Genomic DNA, 22,985 nt, shown 5'->3' on the forward strand with positions numbered 1-22,985 from the left:
CGTTCGTCACCTGTCCCCCCCTCCCCACACACGCACCCAGCGGCGACGGGGCGGGGGGCGGTGGTCGCCCTGTCTGGCGAGCCCCAGGACCAGGGTCCGTACCCCCGGCCCTGAGGGGGCTGCCCGTTCGTGTCTGCCGGAGCAGCGGAGGGGGGGAGCCCGGGGGTGTCAGCAGTGGGGGTACGTGGGGCAGCGTGTCCCCTCAGCTCTCCGCAGGACCGGGGAACTTCCTCAGGCTGAGGGGGGCTCCGTGGTGCCGGCCCCAGCCGCAGCGCCCGGAGGCTTTCGAGAGGAGGCTCGGGGCAAGTCGCACGCTTTCGGGCGGGGGGCGGCCCCGCAGCGGCTGAGGTGGGCTGGCGCTCGGTACCGGCAGGGGAGGGGAGCGGGCGGCTGCCGACGGCGGGAGCGGGGCTCGGCGGGGGAGAGCCCGCTGCCCCCTCCGTGCCGCAGCGCTGCCTTTGTGCTCCCTCCGCACCTGAGCGCCGGGCTGGGAGGGACGGCGCAGGTGGAGGCGGGCACGGCAGCAGCTGCGGCGCATCCCCGGAGCCGGGGCGGGGAGGTAAGGCGAGGCTGTGCCGTGCTGCGGCGGCGGCTCCCGGGGCTGCGGGGGGCTGCTGCACGCCGCTGCACGCCGGAGGCTGTGCCTCGGGCCGGCGGCGGGCAGGGCACGTCCCTTGCCTGGCTTTTCCTGCAGCCTTTTCCCGCTTCGTCCTGCTGCACGCAGAGAGATGCAACAGCGGCAGCCCGGTCCCCTGGGGAAGGACGGGGCTCGGAGGTGGGCGAGCGGCATCAGCGGTGCCGGTGCGCGGTGGGGCTGCCGGGCGCGGGGCCGGGGTCGGGGGCAGCGGCCGGCGATGTCCGCGCAGCCCCGCGGAGCGCTGAGGCGGCCCAGCCCGGCCCGGCTCCTCCGGGCCGCTCGCAGCCCCGGGCCGTCCGCTCCGCTCCGCGCCCGCAGGGCCCGGGCACAAGGCTGGGCTTTTCCCCCGTCACACAACGCCGAGAGACGCGGGGCAGATGCCGGTGCTTGGGAAGGGCTGGGGGGTTTGGGGGAGGCTGCTTTCGAACCGGCACAGCCGGCAGTTAACTAGCGGCTGCAGTTAAAATTTTAGCAGCAGCAACAGCTTTGCGATGCTTTCCGGGAATGCTGCTGCCTGGGAGCTGATGTTCCAGGCGACCCGCGCTACGGGCCATCTCTCTCCTAGATGGCAGTGCTGAGAGCAGGATAGCTGCCGGTGTAGGCAATAAAGTGCTGGGAGCCTGGAGTCCTGTGCAGCTGGATTTTGGCAGAGTTATGGGTGGAATGGAACAGCATTCACGTGTGCCCTGTGAGCTAATTTGCAATTATGATAATTTTTTCCTCCAAACTTTACATACTGCTATCTTGTTATGCAATTGCGTTTTGGTGAGGCTGGAATTGTTACATTATGTGAGAAAAGAAAAGCAAATCTAGTAGGTTAAGCCTTTTGTATTGCAGTGTTATTTACAAAGTTGTTCAGGTTCGGATCCAGTTCAGCTGGCTGCCACCTGATTGGCAACGATTTACAGCTGGTGGCCAGGTTCTGTGTTTGTGTTAGAGCAACAAACCACGGAGTCAGAAGAAATGTGGCTGCATTATCCTCTCTTTTTTTTGTTTACTTCCAACGTGTTGCCTATACCGAGGAAGCAATTTTTTATTTGATCACAATGCTTCGTTAGTCAGTTTGAGATGATAACTTCCTTGTTGTATAAATTGTGCAGTTAATCAGGTTCACATCTCAGACAGACCCGGAACTCTCGTTGATTTCAGCACAAGTTGTGTGGTGCATGACAAGGGTGCTGAATTTTACTGTGTGGGATAGCTGAAGCAAATTTTCTAACTGCTTGCTCTACTTCCAGTTTGTTCCTTTGGAGTAGCAGAATGTAGTGATTTTTCCAATTTTCTCATTGATATATTTGAGTTCATGTTGAACATCTGAAGCCAAGGATAATTCAGGGGCTCAATGTGTGCCCATTGACAGAGGAAATGTAACCAGTTGACTTGAATGGGGATAAAATTGACATGAGAATTCTTACTCTACATTTGCGTATAATGAGTCCAAATGTTCTCAGTAGGCATGTGCAGAAAGGTAAGCACATCACATCTGGTTGTTTTATTCCTTTTGTTGTAATTGAACAGGCATTATTCTCTGTGGGATTGTGTCGTTGGTTTATTAGGTTTTTTACTTCTTATTTAGCAGTATTATGGTTTAAAGGCTTTAAAATGTTTGTCACTCCACTGCAGAAAGAGTTGCCAACTGCATGTCATGCATGTAAAACTAGAACAAGAGCCTTTAAATAGCAAAACCATCAATTTAGTAACAATTTAGTGTGATAAATGGCAGAATGCACAAAAAGAATGCAAATCTGAGCAATTACAGCATTCATCTTTTGGTATTAATATTGATTAAGTACAAAGCACAAAAGGGAAATAAACACATACAGCTTTTAAGTGCCTAAACTGGTTTGAAATGGAAGAGCTGTTTTCTGTTATATATTTTTTCTGTTACATGGTTTATGCTTTAAAAACAAGCATGGGGTGAGGGAAAGATCAGAGAAGAGAAGTTTTTACAAGCATTTCTTTTGTTTTCTGGATCTCAGAATTCCATTGTGTAGCAGGATGCTTTCCAGTATCTGCTTTCTCAGTATCTGGAAAGGCAGATGTTGCTGCAGCAGGAGCAATTATACTGATTTGCAGGACAGTTTTAAAAAAACCCAGTTCTTTCTGCCTCTGTCTAAAAAGGTCAGCCATGGTTTGGGCTTGTCAACAGAAGAGATGAGACAGGAAAGTGAAGTTTGTTCAACAAAGGGAGTGAAGTAATGTACAATTAGGAAATTTCTATTTCAGGAATAAGATTAGTAAATTTCTTTAACCAACTGCACTGAAGAATTTCACTTGCTTGGCTTTCTCTAACAATTGCCCACAAGCCAAGCCTTTGTGAAAGGCAGGGAGTTTGGTTGGGTTTGGTTGGTTGATCACTCTCTTTTGTGGAATGTTGAGTCCAAAGGCAGAAGAGGCAGTGGAGACTTGAGGCGTGTAGGCTTTTGTAGAAGAGCTTTTCTGACTTACAGCTTTTCAAAAGGTGCATGACAGAGTCCCATAACTGAGAATTTTGCTCTCACAGTTAATTTTCGGTTCCCTGCTTACCCTGTGTAGGCCACAGGAGCGTGTGACTGATGTGACCCAAGATTCAACCTATGATAGGGCCAGCTTCTTGGTTTAAACTGATGCTTAGAGACTTTATCTTGAGATTTCAGAGATAATGTGCTTCTACTTTAGAGAATATTTGGGACTTCCTTGCAAAGGGAACATGCAAATGAAATTTGATAACTGGAGGACTGATTTGCACTAAAGCATCTTTAGCAGAATCAGGCCAGCATGTGTGTGCTGTATGTATTCATGCTACCACAGAGAGAGCAAGCTATGACAGTCAAGAAAGGCAAGGGTTTTGAACATCTCTGGAACATCACAGTATTTTTTATTTTGTGATGGAGCTCATGTTCTTTTCAGACTCCTCTCCTAATTCTACCCAGAATTAAGACTGGCTTGATTCTACCCAGAACCAGACTATCCTGTGATTTTGAGCAACTTTAAAGAGTATGGTAATAATTCACATCTCAAAAATCAGATTCAAGGTCCTGTGTTGTAAGAGTCCTGATCCATGACCAGCTAGAATGCCAGTAAGTAGAATGTAACTGGTTTGTGTCTGTTTTACTTAGTCCTTCCTTGTTTAGTGACCTGCTGCATGTAACCTGACTCCTAACCTCTTTGGGGCAGGAGCAGCCTTTCCCAAGAGCAGGGAACCTCCCTAAGAGTATAAACTTCCCCAGGGCTTAGATCCTCGTTTGCAGCTCTAGGAGATGGATGTAATAGAAAGTGTCGGTCTGGTAACCCTGGTTTGAGGTCATGAGTAGCTGCCAAAAATATTTATTATTTTTAGGAGTTGGATCTCTAGCATAAAAATTTTATTTCTTGTTTGTTTTGCAATTCAGTATCATATTTAGTTTCATTCTGTGTTTTACTTATGTGTGTATGGGTATAACAGCAAGACAGTGCAACTTTCTGTATTTTTATATCAATTCTGTCCTGTGGACACAACTGCATGTGCTAACAGGACCTCATTTTTTGTTGCCCTTCAGGTATAAGCAACTTACTTAAGTTACAGGGAGGTTGGGACCTGCCTTGTCTATCATCAGACAAGTAACTTTTGTTATTACAATGTATAATAAAGCCACTTACACCATCTTTTAGAAAAGAATTAAATATGTGAGGCCGGGCTCAAACAGCAGTGAGTGCCAGCAAGAGTGAAAACCACATGTAATATATTTTATGTACATGCATTTGTTTAGGATGATGACTGTCTTTGTCATCCTGTGTGTGCAAACTTGTTACTTCCAGATGGGCTGGAGTTTCAGGCAGGTTTTGAAAGCTTCAGTGAGAAGTTACCAATCACTGCAGTGTGCAGAGCCTGCTCCTTGCTAGTTTTGCCCACTGCCACACCCACAGCTAACATCACCATCTAAACTGACGTCTGTGTGGATGCACTGCTTCATCAAACTGCATAAGCTACCACACAGCTGGTCTTGATTACACTGCTTTTTAAAAATCATTCCAGTGTTGTAGTCTGTGTACAGCTAGAATTGTTCTGCCCCTTGATAATCTACAGATCAGGTTTCATTAGAAGTGCTGATGAGCACCCAGGACTCTGAAGGCAGCAGTTTTGTGCAAGATAAGAATGTTCCTTAAAGAAGCTGATGGGGGATAAAGTTCCTAGCAGACACTGACAGCATAAGATGTCACTGTAGTCTAGTCTGAAATTGCATGTCTGAAGGACAATTGGATGTCCTTGGCTTTACTAGAAGTTTTTGTACTGGAGAAACTTGATAGTGGGTTAGAAACTGCTTTCAGGAGCTGTGTAGATATGTTTGTTTTTGTTCAGTTGCATTATTACAACTATGGAACAATTAGAGTTTGGTTTTTTTCCCTATAAGTGAGTGTGAATTTGAAGCACTCTACGTTAGAGGAAGACATTTAATTTATCCTGATGAACCTGTGATCTGCACCTATCAGTTCTGAATGACTTTCCTTCTAGAGCTCCTTGGAAGTCAAGGAAATAGATGGTGTAAGCTGTATAACATAACTGGTTCCAAAGGAGTCTCTGTTTGGAAGCTGAGAATTCCAAATCTGTTGGTTCACTTGCAGAAGGCTCTTTGAAACCTGCAGTTAACCAAGGTAATGAACTCCTTGATGTAATTCAATATGCAAAATATCTCATATGAATAATTTCCATACCCTTGCAGAACTTTTTGTTTAAACCCTGAGCCCTTTTGCAGCATAGGCTCCTGTCAATAGGGAACGGATTGGAAGTTGGGAGACCAAGACACCAACACTGCATGTGATACCCTAAAATACATTCTGCAGTTGTAACCACAATATTAAGTACAAACCCAACACAATTCTTGGCAGATAAATGAATGAACACTGCTCTGGGGAAAAAAATCCCCTATCACTAGGTATTTTAGTGGGCAAGTCCAGTGGACATAGATTTTTCCATTTCAAAAAGTGGAAGAATTTTATCTCTGCCTAATATTTCCTTTCATCTTCATTATACAGTCCTTGTAAAAAAACAATAAATGCAAAATATGGTTCTATTTGTATTTGTAAGTAGGCAGTTATCAAATGCTATCTCTCATTTCTATGTGACCACAAGAGATGTGGGAGATGGATTTATTTAATTGGGAAATTGAGGGCTAATCTACATATGGAAATTCACAAAGATTAGCATACCAAGCTTATTTTCCACACACATGTGGCCCTTATGCAATCAGACTGTGAGCTGGAAATGTTTGAGCTGAATATTTGGAATGGCTGTTCTGGTGTGTAACCCTGTGTAGCCAGACTCTTAGATTTTAATTAGTACTGCAGCAATTGGTGAAATCAAATCTAAACCTAAAGGAGAATAAAACAATGAAAGGAGCCCTCTAACAGTGCAAGCAGAGATGTAGCAAGAGCACAAAGATCTTTGAGGTACATGTGCTTTGGCAAAGATACACATTTTCATCTGTGAACCCAATATGAGAAGTTAAGGTTAAAAATCCTCTTAGATATCCATTCCTTTGTTTGTTCTGTATGTGTTGAGCGAACAGAATATTGTCACTTTGGAGGAACACTTTGTATTTACAACTGCAAATGTGTTTTCAGGTGATGAGGTATCTTGTGTTACTAGTGCAGCAAAGTGACTCTGGCATTGGACTCAATCTCTGGGGGTCCCTTCCACCTCAGAATATTCTGTGATAAACATTTGTTACTTCTTGAAATGCATGATTACTGAAATCACAATTTTACCTAGAAATCCCCGTGTCCCTAGATCCAATGAGTTCTGTGTGTCTGGAGATGTCTTTATTCAAGTCTGAGGAGTACAGATAAAGATAACTCATATTAAGTACTATTAAGAATTAGATGTGGAGAATTGGCATATGAATAGCACTGTAAAATTAAGTCTGTTAAATATAAAATTGTTTTAAATAAATGTCAAAGGAAGAGCAGACATCTGACAGTGGGGGTTATTGATGCAAAGGAGCAAACAAGATGCTTGAAGGAAATTGATCTTTCAAAAACAAAAAGTGAATTATTTGTTAAAATTCATTAAGCAGTGTAGATTTTCTTTGTAGTGCACAAGGTTTGTTTCTCATATCACACTCTGAAGTAATTGACAGTGTAGTATTTACACTGTGTGACCTCATCAACCCAAAAGATTGTCAAAAGACATATTATAACAAATCAGGTGTGGCTTGTGAGAAAATACAGCCTAAAATTGTGAATGAATTTAAATTGAAAAACTTTTCTAAAAGTGTTTTATTGAGGAAATATACCTTTAGGATGTTTTGTTTACCTTCAGTGATTTAATTTTTAATTTTTTAACAACCTACCTGTATTGTTTCTGACTTTCATAGAAGCAGAGACTTGAGACTTTCCCATTCTTAAAGACTGAACAGGGCCATTCATGTTTACTAATATAAGGTTTGTGCACAGCTCCATTATTGAAACTATAGCAAACTACTCAGGTTATTGTTTCATAAATAGTTTAGTTCCCTTCTGATTTCACCTCTTAGTGAGGGTGGCTTAGAAAAATTTAGGCGATGACTTCATTTGGACTAGTGTACACATCACTTTCTAGATGAGGTTGTATTTTTTTTCTCCCCTAATTCCACACTCCAGAAAATAGCAATCCTTGTGGTTTCTCCCCTGAGACAAACATTTCCATCTTCCTCTCTAGATAGTTGCTGCTCCCCTTCACTGGAAAACCATATTCTGTTCACAACGCCAGTGATATGACCTCTAATGGTGTCTTAGATCGTGTTAGAAAATACAAGTGGCATTTGGTAAAGACCTCTTCTGGATATTGTTGAATACCCATAACCACTGGGGGGAAAAAAGCTCAGAATTTTGCACAGTGAGGGTATTTGCTCTGAATTTCATCTCTCAGTTGCTATAAATAATATCCATTTTCATAATAGATGACTTGCAGTCTGTAAAAGCAGGTCATTCCAATTATTACCTTATTTCTCTTCCTGTTTCAATGGCAGGAGATTTTTAGCAGGCAACAGTGTTGCAGGCATTTTTAGGTGGATGTGACCACTTAGTGGATGCAAGATAAGGGGAAGGTTCCACTGGGGTACAGGAAGCTTTGTGTCCTTTGGCAAGGCAGGATTTGAAAGGCCAAACCTACAATTACCTCGGGTTTTGTAGCCCCATTCCTGCCTCCCACCAGCTTGCCTGGAGCATGGCTTTACTTCTCTGGTGTGTAGTGAGAGCTGTCAAGTGAACACTAAAGGGGTGGGGAGAACAGCTCTTGAAGTTTCTTCTTTGGTTGAGAGAAGTCCAGGGGGGCAGAACAGCCTGTTGGACCTGCTCACTGACCCCAGCTGGTCTCTGAAATTTGGGTTGTCACAAGCAGTCCATGGGTTGTAGGTTGGCTGTTGTCACATGCAGCTGTGGTGTCAACACAAACAGCAGATGCTTTCCCACACTCTGGAGACCTGTTCTTACAATTACCTGTTGATTAGCTGCCTACCCAAAAGGCAGGCTGATGGATCTCCCTGGATGCATTCCATATTTTTCATTTTGCAGCTCATACTGATGTCTTGGAACAGACCAAAATTGTGGGATAATTAAAATACAGGTGTATATTCACATAAAATGCTAAGGAAAGCAGACCACTGCAGGCCTGCTAATGGCAGTGAGAATTCATATAGGCTTGAGGTTTCATTTTTCTCTACTCTTGCAAGATTTAGGTCATAATGTTTAGGTCAGGACACTTAGAAGTAAGCTAGGCATCTTGACTCAGCCTCCCTAAGAGAGTATTTGTTTTACCAGAGATGTTATTTGAAGCATTCTTGGATATGTGATACCACTTTTGAATGTACAGTCAGTTCACTGAATTACACTTGCCTGTTTGGGTTTTTTTGTGGGTTTTTTTTTGTGTTGTTGTGGTTTTTTGGTTTGGTTTGGTTTGTGGTTTTTTGTTGTTGTTGTTCGGTTCTGTGTTTTAATGCAGGTAACGTGTGCTTAAATATGTTTTTTTCCTCATCCAGAGCTTCTGGGGAAGGGAATTCATTTTATTCATCAGGCAGGGCTTTTTTTCCTGGTGGTTCTGCTGGGTCCTTTTTACTTTTAGGAACAGACGCTTGCTGCTTCCTTCCTGTACCTTGTTGAGTATGGCTAGGTTTGTTTGTTTTCTTTTGCAGAATGCCTTCCATTTGATACTCCAACAGCATCTGTTGCCTTGTTTTCAGTGTCAGTAACAGTGTACATTACCAGACTGGGGCTTGGCTGAGGCTGTCTCCTTCAGGAGCAGAGCCTCCCTTGCCAGTGGAGATCACTGCCACCATTCCATTACCCTGACTGAAGCCTCTGCTCCTTAAGTCTCAGAATAGCAAGCCAGAGAGGTGGAATAATTTAAGTAGTTGCCTTGTTTCATTCCTCTTCTAAACATGGAAATCAGAGCCTGCAAACATTCGTAAGATGAAATGTTGGCACAGACGTGGTAATTTCTGTGAAACTGCAGATGTGACTACTTTGTTATGAAACTGCTGGGAGCTTCAAGAATTATTGTAACAAATCCTGTGTCTAAAAAGCATGTAATGGCTATTTTTTTGTGCTGATGATTGTGCTTTTGCACTTCAGAGCCTGTTTGGAATGGTCACATAATTAAAATAGTTATTACTTTCTTTTAAATCAGAAGAGGACTTCTCTCATACTTGCATGATGTCTGTCTTGCACCAACAGAAACAAGGAGCTGAGTGCCCAAATACTGTCTGTATTTCAGCCTCTTAGTTATTGCTTTAAACCATGTTTTCAGATGGTGCTGTGTTCTTTGTGGTAACTTACTGCAAGCAAATGTAATGTTCTCCACGGTATGTACGTTTTCTAACATCCCAAATTTCTAAATTATGGATATTGTCCCCAAAGCAGACACTGACATTTGCTCTTTTATCCCTTTTGAGCTTTTTTGTATCATGTGCAACAGTGTCTGAATTTGTTAGGAAAACACATTGAATTTCCTATGAGGTCTCTAGCACTGTAACCCCTCAGACTCCTGATTGGAAACGCTGTCAATCTTGAACATAATTTTGGCCATTGTCACAGGTCTGTGTGCTGCCAGTGGGCAGCAGATCACAAATGGTGATTCAGTGCTCCAAAATTATCTAGTGATGCTAAATAATGAACCAGCAATTAAGCAACAATGTTTTATCTGCAGTGTAGTCTCTACAACTTCAAACATCAATTTTCAGTCTGTTAGCCATGAGTAGATTAGATTACATTGTATTAGTTAAAATTGAGAACTGTTGCTTTGTGTTAGCCCTAGGCATGACTTTAATGTTAAACTTACTAACTTTAATAAAGGTAGTTTTTAAACCCAAAAAAATGGCTCCAGAGGTGAGATCCACATGGTGGTGATTCCACAGTTTAGACAAGAGAGCTTATTGTCTATGTATCCAGGATTTAGAAAAGATTTTCTTCTGCTTGGCAAGCTTGCTTCAAAGTCCTGCTAATGCTAACTCTGGCTTCACTGTGTTCTATCACAGTCTAGTGGCCTGGGATTTGTAAAGCTGTGCCTATGGGATTGCTGAGTACACTGGGAAGAGGAGGCAGTCCAAAGCTAGCTGGAATAGTGTCTGCTGTCATTTGGGAATTTGCTTTATTAAGGCATCTGGCTTACTCCCTTGGTTGCTGATGCTGAACAGAAATTGAGAATAGGTCTCTCAGCTAATTTATTGTCTGTCCTTGAAAACGGATGTTTATTCCAGTTTAGAATAGAGAGTTTCCTATCTGTGTCTACAAGCGTTTCTCCCTTCTTTTTTTCCCAGCTGATACCAACCTCTGCTGCTCTGTGCATGGCTTCCACCCTGTCCATCTGTGTCCTTCACCTCTCCAGCCCAAGTGTCAGCTCCTGTAGGTCTGTATTTCTCTTCCTCTTGGAAAGAGCTGAGTAACCTTCCTCCACAAAGGTTTCAGACCAGGTAGTACAAACTGCTCTCTTTGTCCACTACATCCTGTCAGATTAGCAGCTTCTGATTGATAGTGATATTAACAATTATGAAAGAAGCAGCTCTTCCCCAAGAGCTGTAAAATCCCATGGTTGTAAGGGACTTAGTAGTGGCCTGAAATGAGCTGATGGCCACCACCACAGCATACATGACAGTAATTTGCTTCTAGTTTTTCCATTCCTCTTCTGCAACTGATTGCTATGGACATCATTCTGATTCTGAGAACACAGCAGGTCTTCAGAATCATCCTGATGTGCTGGAAAACGCCTCAATAATCCAGCCAGCCATTTTTAGGCCTTTTCCTGCAATACTGAACTCAAGCATTGCACTTACCTGGTTGTAATTGCTAATAGTCTTCCTCGGTTGCTGCACAATTTTAGCAGCTGATGCTTCATAAATTACCAGAAGTGGAGATGAGCAGAAATCTGAGATCTTGGTAACACGTCAGGTTAGACAAAGCCTTGCTTGCTTGTCATAGTGATTCTCATGGTATTGGTCTTTTGCCCTAGAGAAGCATTTCTTTTCCTGTTGTTTAAGAGCAGGTCTCAGACCTTACATCAGTGTAAATTTCAGAGCTCCTCTGCTGAGCTAATCCCTCATTGTATTGTTTTGGAGCTGTTAATTGATGATAATTCTGGATGCTTAACGCATTTTGTTTGAGGATTTCTAAACCTTTTCCAGGCAGACTCAGAGACACTGGTTGGTGGGGGGAGTGGTTTTAGGGAAGCAAAGGGATTGGAAGACAGAAGAAGCTGTTTCTCTTTTGTGTGCAGTGGTGCCATGAAAAGCAAGAGCTGGAAAGGGTGAGAGAGTGATTGTTCCTATCCCCCTCTGCACCTGCCAGGCTTTCACATTTGAAGAGTGTGATGCAGAAGCAGAGCTCCATCTGCTGATGTTCCCTTTTATATGAGATAGCTCCCCAAAGAAGAGGGTCTTACACAAATGCCTTTGCTGACCTGTGTTTCTGTTCTATGTGATATCATATCTGTGCACATGTTGTTAACTACTGCACAGGAAAGGAAAAGCAAGAAATCAAATCAGTTCCAGGGCTGGAGAAAGTCAGTATCCCTTTTAGTTGTATGCAGGTCATCATTTCTAAGCAAGGTTTAGCATCTTCACAAAACTTGGACCAAGATCACTTCAGACATTGACCTAAAATGAAGCTTGGTTTTTCTTCATGTTGAATTTGGATGGCAGAGGGAACAGACTATGTTGTGTTGGCTGGTAAGAAGGGAAATTTCAAGGTCTGTCCACACAGGCATAGGTATTTTTTTCTGTCTGAAAGAATTCTGATACTCAGCTGAGGGGAAAAAAGTTGCTCTTCTGTTTTGGTTTGAAGTAGTGTCTAGGGAACAGGAAAACAGTGTTGGCAGCAGCTTCATTTGCTTTGAGCATTATGCCTGTCTATTCCCTGGAGAACTCATTAATTTTTAAGGCTGTGGCAGCAATAGGCTAAATGGAAACAGCAGTGATGCCCTGATGGTTTGAGATAGCACATTCATCCTTTTGGGATAAGCAGTTCTGCTTCCTGCAGAGATTGTGTGGCACCCCAAGATCACTGGGCAGTCTAACCTGAGAAGGCAGCTGTTTAGCAAACAGGAAGATGCCATTTGGTGTAATAATGGAAACAAGAAAACTCTTCTTTTTAGAGCATTCTCTGCTCTCTGAATCCTCTTAAGATTCATGTACCCTGCTACTAAACTCCACTTGTTTGTAGAAAAGGGGTTTATGTAAGAAGATCAGGCTCTTGCCTGATGGTTTATCCTGGGGAGAAAATAGTGTGTGAAAGACAAGGTTCTGAGTTACACTGATTGCTGCTTAGTGATTGCTAGTCAGGATGAGTGTTGATTGTTGTCTTACAGGGTCTCAATGTTGTGAATGGATAAGCTTTTCATGCTTGGCTATGCTAAAGGTGGTCATGTTTCAGGTACATGTATGTATGGCTCAATGTCCAAATACTTAATAAAATCAAGTAAAATTAAGACAATACTGGCCTGCTGCAGGAAATCTTAGACAGGGTGGGGAGCTCCTGAGTCCTGACCTAGGAACTGAGTAGTTGTACTCAGCTTCCTTTCTTAGAAAGACACAGCAGACTGCCACTGCCTTCTGAGGCACAGCCTGGACTCTGAGAAACTTGTGACTTTTTAAAATGGGTAGGTATAGGGGGATAGAATATAAGAACATAAAGATAGTGTAGAAAGTAATCTTACCCCTAAGGAGTTGCAGCTGGGCCAATTAGCAAGGATTAGGAGCAGGCCTGACTTTAACAGGCCACAGCTGTAAGCAGTGAGAAGAGTGCTCTAAAAGAGTGGGGTGGGTGAGAGGGGAGCTGGGGGTCAGTGGCTGCTTTGTGAAGGAGAAAGAGTCAGTGCTCTGAGGAACTGCCCACGAGAAACACCAAGAAGGTAGGGAACTTTTGTGATAAGAAGACAACAGTATGGAACCCCTGCAATTAGATAACAACAGGTAAGTGCTTCAAAGGGGCAGTAATCAGTGCTGGGCTGCAATAAACAAGCAGGGGAGGCTGTGGCATAGCCCTGGAGACTCCATACCTGTTTCTTGTCACCTGTTACACAGCCACAATGCATGGGGCAGGATAGAATGGGGATCCTTGCATGTCCCACTGCTGGAGCTGGGGGTCATGAGTGGGACAGCCCTGGCTGCAGCTGAGGCCTGAGGGACTCTGTGGGCAGTTCTTGGGTACACATGTACAGCTGTGAAGGTATCAGAAGTATTGAAGGATGCAGGAGGCACTTAGGACAGTGAAGGATGGAGGCAGTCAAATGATGGATTTCCAATTGGTACTGAAAGCACTTAGTGGCTTTACTTTGAGCTTGCCATCCTCACTTTTAACCCTCCTGGCCTTACTTGAGTACTAAGATAATTTAATGCAGTTATGGGTGGTCATGAAGTGCCTCTGCCTGCCCTGTCCATTCTCTTAACAATGTCTAATGCTGCTTCCTCTCTGCACTATTCCAGTTCTTGGAAATGGATTGCAAGTCACAAGCAGTCTGTTCCAGCTGATGGGGCTGGAAACTGTGGGGGCTCCAAATTAGATGCTAGATAGCTTCTAGTTAAAAAAACAATGCCAAGATACCGTGAAATACTCCTCATATAAACATCAAGGGGAGAGTAATGCTCCATCTAATGCAAATTATATTCAGTGTGTAAAGCTCTTATATGTACTGTATATTTCATCATGTTTGCAAGTTTATAGTGCTTATCTTCTGGGCCCTGCATTGTAAACATCACTGGCCATGTGATGGAAGATCAAGCTCTTTAATGCAAGAATACTAGAGGAAGTATAGATGGACAGTGATCCAGACCACAGAAACAGCTTCGTGCTTTGAGACCCATGGATATAAATGTGAACTCAGACACTGGGGATCCCACATTCTTTAGGGGATGCTAGCAACTTGTCTTCCACAGAGATTAGACTCAGGGGCACTTACTACCTGCAGGATTCAGCCTTAATGCCTGCCAAAATGTTTTCTGCTTTTGAAACTTGTAATGGTTCAAAGCTTCTCCTTTTTTTTCCCCAAATTTTAATTTGTTTTTTATTTTTATAATTAAAACACAAAATCCAATCTACTGTGGCACTAACACTTCCCCCCACCTCCCTCCCAGAGTCTCTCTTCCTGGACTGGAACCCTGTATAAAATTTTTCAGTAAGTTGCAAGTTTCTTTTGCTAGCATAGGAGGGATTTAAAACCCAAATGTTGGCAAAACCTTAACTAGCCTATTGCAAATGTGTCACTATTCATTAAGGACTCTCTAGGGTGCAGTATGTTCCTTGGTGGATTGGCTTCCTGGAAATTTAATGGCAGTTTGTGAATTGGCATCCAATTTTGTTTTTAGTCTATCTCCTGCTACTATAGGAAGCAATTTTGGTTCTGATAATTTGAGATGTTCTGTTTTGTTTTGCTTTACTTTCATGTTGTACTTTAGGCAGGACGATGAGTCAGCTAGTGTGATCTTTGAGAAATAGTACAAAGAAAGATTTGAGTCCACTTACTCTTCTAGAAATTAAGCAAGATATTTATGCCCAGCCATCAGTAACCAGTTGAGTTCCTATCTCACCTGTAGGTGAAGCTCAGTTAAGTTTAGAAAGGGCACCTGAGACTTGTGTGTAATTCTAGCTTTATTTCTTTCCAGTAATTTTATGGGGGTTGAGATAAGAACTATAGGGTGCTGTGGGATTTATTTAGTTCCTGGTATATCTGAAGGGGAGATTATTTTGCTTCATCACATTAATGTGTTGAATTGTTTTTATTGGGGAATGCTACAATATTCTGCAGTACTTCCACAATGTCCAAACAGCATTTTTGTGCAATAACTTTCTAAACAACTTCATGTGTGGGCATAGTCATTCAGGAATAGTTATTGTTTAAATACTCATCCTTTTATACTGTGGCATAACTTGTATCTGTAGACAAAGTCATAAATGTTGCATAGTTTTGGGGACCTCCAGCCGTAAGACCCAAAGTAGCCTGTGTAGAAGAAATTATTTTGTGTTGAACAGCTTAGAGAACATATCATCTCTTAGAAGATCAACTCTCCTTAAAAATTACCATTACCATTTTTTTTTAGCTTGTTTCTTGTGAAATACTTTCCAGTCACTCTGCTCTTTGTTACTTTTGTGACCTGTGCTCTGGCTCAGCAGGAAGCACACAGGCAGGCATGCACCTTCTCTGAATCAGCTCAGAATTTCATGACCAGGGCTGCACCACTCGGACTGAGATTCATGTGGGTGGGAAGAGGCATTGTACCAGTGGTTAACTTATGGATAAAGAAAGGGGAAAGCTGTGGCTGTGCAAAGAAAGGGATGCAGAACTGAGTAAAACTGGTGAAAGGGTGAGAGGCCACATGGCTGGACAATATCTCCTGTTTTCATATCAGATTTCTCTGATGCAGCTGCAGATTGCATCACAAGTGTCAGTGCTAATGGCCAGAGGGTGTTTGCTCTCTCTGTAGCCTCTTAGGAAGATGACCTTGAACGATTGTGGGGATTTTGCTGGGGTTGTAAGACTGGACTCAAAACTGACTCTGTCGATCTGGTATTCTTAATGCCCTCAGGAGTCCTAGGCAGAGGGATGTAGTAATTTCAATGCTCACTGTTGTGCTTTGTGAAACCCAGTGTGGGAATTGTCCTTCCTGCATGAAGACTGAGGCAGCTATTGTGACCACTTGTAGTGGCAGGCTCTGTAGCAGAGTTTTTGTTTGTTGTGTGGGAGGCTTGGATTTCATCAGTGCAGAATTTAATTTCCCCTTTTCACCGAGGTTGGGTTTTACAGAACTGTAACTCTGTGCATCTTGCAGAATCTGCATGAGAGCAGAGCTGATTTGTGTTGAGACAGATCTCCCACACGGCTGTGAAAACAAGTGCACAAATTCAGAGTAGCTGGGTGTAAATCTGAAGTAACTGTCATGGAGATTGATGTTCTCTCTAGGAGTTAATCTAGATTTACATCAGGGAAACTGTGACCAGAATCTCCCAGGATTCATCTTCACTAGACTTTAGTAGCTCACTAAATTAATTGCTAATTAACTTGAGATGGTTGATTATTGTGGATGCTTCCCACATATTTCTTCTTACTGTCATCAGATTTGAAGACAGACCTCCACTAGATCAGACCAGATCTTACCTGTTCTGAACTCCTGCTTGTCAAAAGCTGTTCCCTGCAGCAAGATATGAACACTGAGCACAGTCAGCAGACATTACACATGGAAGTAACTGCACTACACTGCAGTCCTGGGGAATCTAAACTGGTGCACATTTGGGTCAAAACCAGTGGGGACACAGCAGCCCATATTGCTGAAGGCAGCTAGAATAAGCAAGTGGTTTAGAGAGATCCTGCAGGGTAGTCCCAGATAACCCTTAAGGCTGGCCTTGCCAGTTTCTACAGTGGAGTACAGCAGTGTGAGACTTGTCCTTGATGTAAGTGCAGTAGTCAGAGTGAAGTGGTTTCAGAGCTGAGCTATCCAAGCACTGGCATGAGCTACCTCCACTCAAACAACTTCTTCCCTTGCATGGCAGAAAGCAGGTGCTTTGTTAACTCTATACAAAGGAGGTTGTAACGTGAAGTATCTCATGGTAAAATACCAGTTCACAGTATTCAGGGACATTGGGAGGGAAATAGCCAGAGCTATTTCTTCAAAGTCTGACAACATTGAGGCATCCTTACTCTTCAGATTTCGCTATGAATGTGACACTGAAAAAACACACATTACTTGTGTGTCTTTTGTATTGCTGGAATGAAATTGGTATCCCAAAAGGATGGAGTGTCTGATCTTGCTGTAGTCTGGGCAATGAAGTTTTATGATAAGCTTACTCGAAAAGTAAATTTAGTTTCTGTTCCAGGGCCCTCCACAACAGAGGCAGAGCAGGACAGTTAAAGCAAACCATCTAGAGAACTTCTCATGCCCTTGAAAATTGTGAAAGGATCTGTGCCAGGGCTGAAAGCAAAACTAAATTAAGCCTCTATTCAATAAAAAAATCCTTATTCTTAACTAAACATGTTGTTAGGTCCCATCAGGGAATATGTCTAAACAGTCTAAATTTAAAAGTTGCCTTTTCTTTTACAAATATGCTTAAGAACCTCCCAGTCCTTGGGCTTCACTTTGAACTGGTCTGCCTCCCAGCAGCCTGCAGCTTGAACTGGGAGGGCCTGGTCACTGCCTGATGAACCTGCAGTGGAGATGTCAGGATACAACAAATGGGTGATCATCTTCCCTGCCTGCATGCCAGAGAGAAGGCATGGTGCCAAGCAGATCTGCGCATTAGATGACTAACAGCTCCCACACTGCCAGTGTAGGCAGGGAATATGCAATGCAGCCACATATGTGTCTCAGAACCACACCGGGTGCTTTTTATTCTTAATGTTTGGTTTTGTTTTTAAATAGGAGTTCAGATCTTTGAGCAGGATGTTTATCTCTATGCACAGAAAACAATATTGGTCATAGCTTTTAATATACGATCAAGTTTTTAGAACAACCAGCTGATGTATCTGTTGTGAGTGACATCAGAATTTCAAGTAACTGCTATAAATGCTCTCTAGGATGGCTGTGCATATCATGTGTAATTTTCTCAGTTTACCTTTATTTAGTAGCTAGAAAATAGCTTTTTAAAGAAAGTAAGATTTTTTTTCCTTTCCAGTGGGAATATTGTTTTAAAGCTTTGTATTTAATGTTTGGGTTCCTGTTTAATTTTTTATTAATACTTTTGCCCTGATTGCATTTTGATCACTCTTTTTTGGGTAAAATTGGTGGGAGGTGTTCACAAAAATCATTATGCTGTAACAAAGGAGTTGAATTTCATTTGATACTTGCTAAGGCTTAGTTTTACAATGTACATGGGGATGTACAATGAGCTGAACCCCCAGGGAAGTCCTGTAAGTAGAGTGCAGTTCACCTCAGCATTTAATCTAGCAGTGAGCTTCCTCTGAAGAGCGTCCCCTTTTCCTCAGTGGTGGCTAACCCACACCCCACCCAATTAATTTATTTTCTGTCAGTTCTGCAAGCTGAAGCAGCCTTACTGCTGCATGGATAGCTAATCAAGGAGGATAGGATGCAGTAGAGGAAACTGAACAGGGTGAACAAACCCCTCTCTTTCTGCAGCAGTGAAAGGTTAGATCTTGCTAAATGCAACACAAAGTGAACCTCAAGTGTTTATGGTTTGGATGGTGGACTCATACAAATTCCTCAAGAAATATTAAGGGTACCTCTGAGCTAAGAGCTCTACAACGACAGAATGGTAGGCAGTCTCTTGAACTGAATCTGAAAAAAATGGAGAAACAGGAAACCAAAGACAGACTCTCAAAGCACTGAGATACAGAGCTGTGGTCTCACAACCAGTGATGATCCAGTGTTCAATGAACAAACCTCTCTTGTTCCCAGAGTTAGAATTTCTTCAAGTTTATCATGTTTTTATTGACATCTCATAAGGATACAGTATTGTGGAAAGCAGACTTACAGTGCACAGGTAGAGAAGAGGTGAAGTCCTCAGAGGTTTTCCAGGACATGCTTCCATTGACAGTGGCAGAATCTGTCAGTATCTATTTAGCACTGAGTAACTATCTGATGACAAACTAATTTTTGAGTTTAAGAAGGAACAAAGCCCTATTTCCCTTACAGAGCTATTCAATAGCCTGTGTGATATGGCTTGGTCTCTCTTTACTCTATTTTAAATGCCTGCTTCTGCTTTCTTGATCTCTAAGTTGATATCCCGATCCCTTGTGCCTCTTATGTTGGCTTTGCCAGTAAAAATTGCTCTTATGTGGACTAGCAGTTAGAAGGGACTGTGTGGAATGACTGGGATGGCAGTCTGTAGGGGGATAGACTATAAGAAAATAAAGATAGTGTAGAAAGTAATCTTACCCCTAAGGAGTTGCAGCTGGGCCAATTAGCAAAGATTAGGAACAGGCCTGACTTTCACAGGCCACAGCTGTAAGCAGTGAGAAGAGTGCTCTAAAAGAGTGGGGTGGGTGAGAGGGGAGCTGGAGTCAGTGGCTGCTTTGTGAAGGACAAAGAGTCAGTGCTCTGAGGAGCTGCCCACGAGAAAAACACCAAGAAGGTAGGGAACTTTTGTGATAAGAAGACAACAGTATGGAACCCCTGCAATAATATGGCAACAGCAGTCCTCAGATAGTCTGCATTCTATAAGCTGTGTTTTCCACCCAGGTGGTTAATTAAACTTGGTCTTCAGGTCCCAAGACAGAAACCACTTATGCGCACACTTCATTTTAATAATGGTTTTTTTGTTCCTCTGCCCCAAGAGTCTTATCCGTGTCTTCTGGTTTGTCCGTTCTCAAGAGGGAGAAAAGGGAATGTAAGGACAAAAGGAGAATGTGTGGCTCCATGAAGTCTCATTTTGGGCAAATAGTCTTGTCTGGGGGCTGTAGATTAAGTGGTGGAATATCTTACAACATCTCTATGGATTGCCTGGATGATGTGTTCTTTGGAATAGGTGCTATATCCTTTCCAAAGAGGGAAAATATGATAAAATGGGTTATTGCTGTTGCTCATTCTGTATTCCATGCTCTGCAATTGCATTACTCTTCTTTGATGATGCTCCTGCAATTTAGCCTCCTTTGTTACCCTGTCAGTGCCAGGGTATGTACGCATATAATTGTGTGTACTGTAGCGTACTGTTTTATATAATTGTGTGTACTGTACTACCACACTGTAGTACACATTTTTACTTGCACCTGGGCAGACCATGTCATTGTTTTCAGCAAAGATTAACTTGGTAGTTTAAAAACTTGCGATTTTCCTCATACATAGCACAAGCTAAAGTCATTCTTGGTTCCATGTAGTCTGAGCGTGCTTCTGGGTATTTGCTACCAGGAATTTGGCAATTGCTTCTCAGTCCTCTGTGACACATCCTCTAGATATTTCACACAGCTCAAAATCAGGTGCTGAAATCTTATCTTAACTTGGAGCATGATTTTGCTGGCACTTTTGCACATGAGTGAGTGCTTCTGTGGCTGGCTGGAGCTGCTTCTGTCAGAATAACAAAGGACACACCAGAGTTTCAGAAGGAAGGTTGTGCACTAGTGTTGCCTTTAATGTGAGTTGCTTTCTGTGAAACTACTTGGCCTTGAAGGTTTTCCTTGTAGTCAAGGGCAGATAGAATCATGTCTTCTACATCAATGTATAGTAGGTGTAAAATGCTGCCAAATCTCAGCATTGTTTTCACATTGGGTTTGCACTGATAATAACTGTAAGGTGTAAGTTAATTGAAAATAAGCCTTTATCTATTTCAGAGGCAGGAGTGATTCCTGCCTTGCTTTAGTGGTATTTTCCTTTGATCATTCACATGCTGTTGGAGAGACAGAAGTACAGGACATATTAGGCAATAGATGGATATTTCTTTCACCAGTGTAAAACTACACCTGTCCCTAAATTAAATGATGGGGTAAGAGGAAGAATGCTAGAGTTTGGAGGCAGTATAAATTATTAATAATAATTTCTAATATTAATAAGAATTAAGTGTGGAGTCTGGCAAGGCACCTGCACTGAATGCAGAATACAACGGTAGAATATAGTTTAGGAAGAGGCAACTCTCTCTTTATAGAGGAGTATAGATCTTCAACATTAATTCTTATTTGTTTGGCCTCTCTGGAAATGTTGTGATACCATGTTCATTGTACACAGTGTGCAAAGAAAACAGTTATATACCAGTATTTGAATATTGTGGTGAACTGCATGCACTAAGGGAGGTCAAAGAAAGCATTTGGGGCTACTGTCATTGTAACAGCTCTATGCTAAAAACTCCGTGTGGTTGGGTTACCTTGTGTAACCACAGTAACTAAATGCAAATATTCTTACTCCAACTTTTCAGAAGCACAAACCTCTTCTGGCTTGAATTTTACTTCTTGTCTTCTACTTGCATTGGACCGAGGGCAGCAGAGTTAATTACATTTCCACTTAGCAGAAGTGATAACCTTTGCTTTCTGGGGCAACCTGTTCAGATACCAGAGCCCTTTGTGTCAAGACAAGAAGTGCTGTGTAGAAAGGTATAACATCCTTTATTAGATCACTAATAAGGTGCAGTTTAGGGATGTAATTTGGCCTTTAATAGCGCGCCAAAAGACATAAAGTTCCTTACAAAATCCAGTTACTCCTTAGTTCTGCACCTCGTAGCAGTCCTGCTGGAGGGACATGAGAGCATTGCAAAGCCTGTTTCTCCGGAGCTGTTGCACACAACTGGCAATTATGTCATTGACAAGTTTGAGAGGTAGTGGGGGTGCTGATGGTACACTCAGAACTGTCCACACCATCTTTTCATGGGGCTTTTAAGTTGTTTTTAGTAGCACCTGCTCTGTAAAAGAAGGTTGACTTCCTTTGGGACTTGGCTGCAACACATCTTTTCTGGTTTGAGCTTGGATGGAAGAAATCACATCAGAAAACTAACTTAACAAAAACATCTAGCTGAAAATAATCAGTGGTCATATTTTCCTGGGAAGGAAGGAGAGGTGTTTCTAAGTGGCTATAAAAATATGAATACCATCTGTATGATGTATTCTTATTTTTTTCTGGTTTTAGGAATAACTTTTGGATTATGTTTGGAGACACACTGGGTATGCAGACAGTAATTCTTATTCTTGGACATACAATGTTTGTATTATTACAAGTGAAAGAGACAGCATGTATCCAGGCCTTTACAGCCAGTTTCATCCCTTAGTAATCCCTTGTCCTGGGTAGCAGAGGATAGCTTTGTGCTAAGACGTGCTATATTTCATCAGGTGATTTTCTGAGTGCCTCACACATTACTCTGCTGTTTTGCTTTTACCTAGATACTGTCTTCTTGTATACTGGTGTCTTCTAAAGTTGTGACTTACTTTTAAATGTTCTTTAACATACAAATGTGCTGCTCTATATGCAGTGAGCACCTCATGTCCCAGTGTCAGAGATAAAGTCTGCATATTTAAATAATCTTGGATTTATTAGCCTGTTCAGAACCAGCAAGATCATTTTCTAGTCAAAGGATTTCAACAGTACCTCTGTAGGAGAGGACACTTTCAGAATATAGCCCTTTAAACTCATGTTCTTAGGAGACTTCTTGATGGGGTTTGTGAGGCACAGAGTACTGGCATCAGTATAAAGAGTTCTGTTTGTCTCGGTGGACTTTGGGAGAGCCTGAATGAACTGGCCTGATGTTCGCAGTGCAAGGTCCTTTAGAATTAGATGACAAATCACATAAGCTTTGAAGGCAGAGCACTTCATCATCTGGACAAAAAAGGCATCTCTGGCCTTTCCTTTAGCTGAATGTGTGAAGGAGGAAAAGGTCCTTACAGTTTGTTAGGGGTCAATTTCTTTCCACCTGCCTGCATGGCCCTCTTTGCCCTGGTTTTGTCATACTTTTAGTGGCATGTTTGGCACATGCTCTCTGAGGTTATGATGGACTGTTCCCAATTTATGTGTTCAGTTAGCCCCTCTGTGTGATAGGTATGGCACATTCAACAGTCCTCCACAAAGAAAAGGGCTTTTGTCTTGTATTCAGACCTTTAAGTCCTCTTGGAGATTTTAGTGAAATGGGGAGTTATGATTTCGGCGGAAGGCTTTTTTCTTATGGAGCAGATGGCTTCTAAGGGAGCTTAGTTTATGGATTGCCTCCTTTTCCTTAAGTATTAAAACATTTTATGCTACGTACCATTTGATTCTGGTAGTTTGCAGTTCCTTTATGCAAGCAATAAGTAAAAGCATATTCATCAATGATAATATGGCAATATACTTGATCTCCTTTCCATGTTTCACCTCACCCCACACATTAGTGGGTTGACTCTTTCTTTATGGATGAGCAGCTCATCACGGTCTTTTAGAATTTATTGTCAAGAAGAATTGTGTGTAAAAGCCCAGAATGGTTCTTAGACATCTGATAGTGTTAAAGCTTAGATTTTTTTTTTTCCTTTATTTTT

General features: G+C 42.5%; 1 protein-coding gene across 5 annotated transcripts in view; it reads left to right on the forward strand.

Annotated features, from left to right (window-relative positions):
• Positions 1-217: 217 nt before the first annotated feature.
• PTPN5 (protein tyrosine phosphatase non-receptor type 5) overlaps positions 218-22,985 on the forward strand; it is a 77,745-nt gene continuing 54,977 nt past the window's right edge. Inside the window, exon 1 of one of the 5 annotated variants that reach the window (XM_064714838.1) lies at positions 218-348. The gene's annotated coding sequence lies outside the window, so the exon portion shown is untranslated. The other 4 variants (XM_064714836.1, XM_064714835.1, XM_064714837.1 and 1 more) reach the window with 4 other exon arrangements.

The sequence above is a fragment of the Zonotrichia leucophrys genome, chromosome 5 (genome assembly GCF_028769735.1).
Source record: "Zonotrichia leucophrys gambelii isolate GWCS_2022_RI chromosome 5, RI_Zleu_2.0, whole genome shotgun sequence".
Classification (NCBI taxonomy): Eukaryota; Metazoa; Chordata; class Aves; order Passeriformes; family Passerellidae; genus Zonotrichia; species Zonotrichia leucophrys.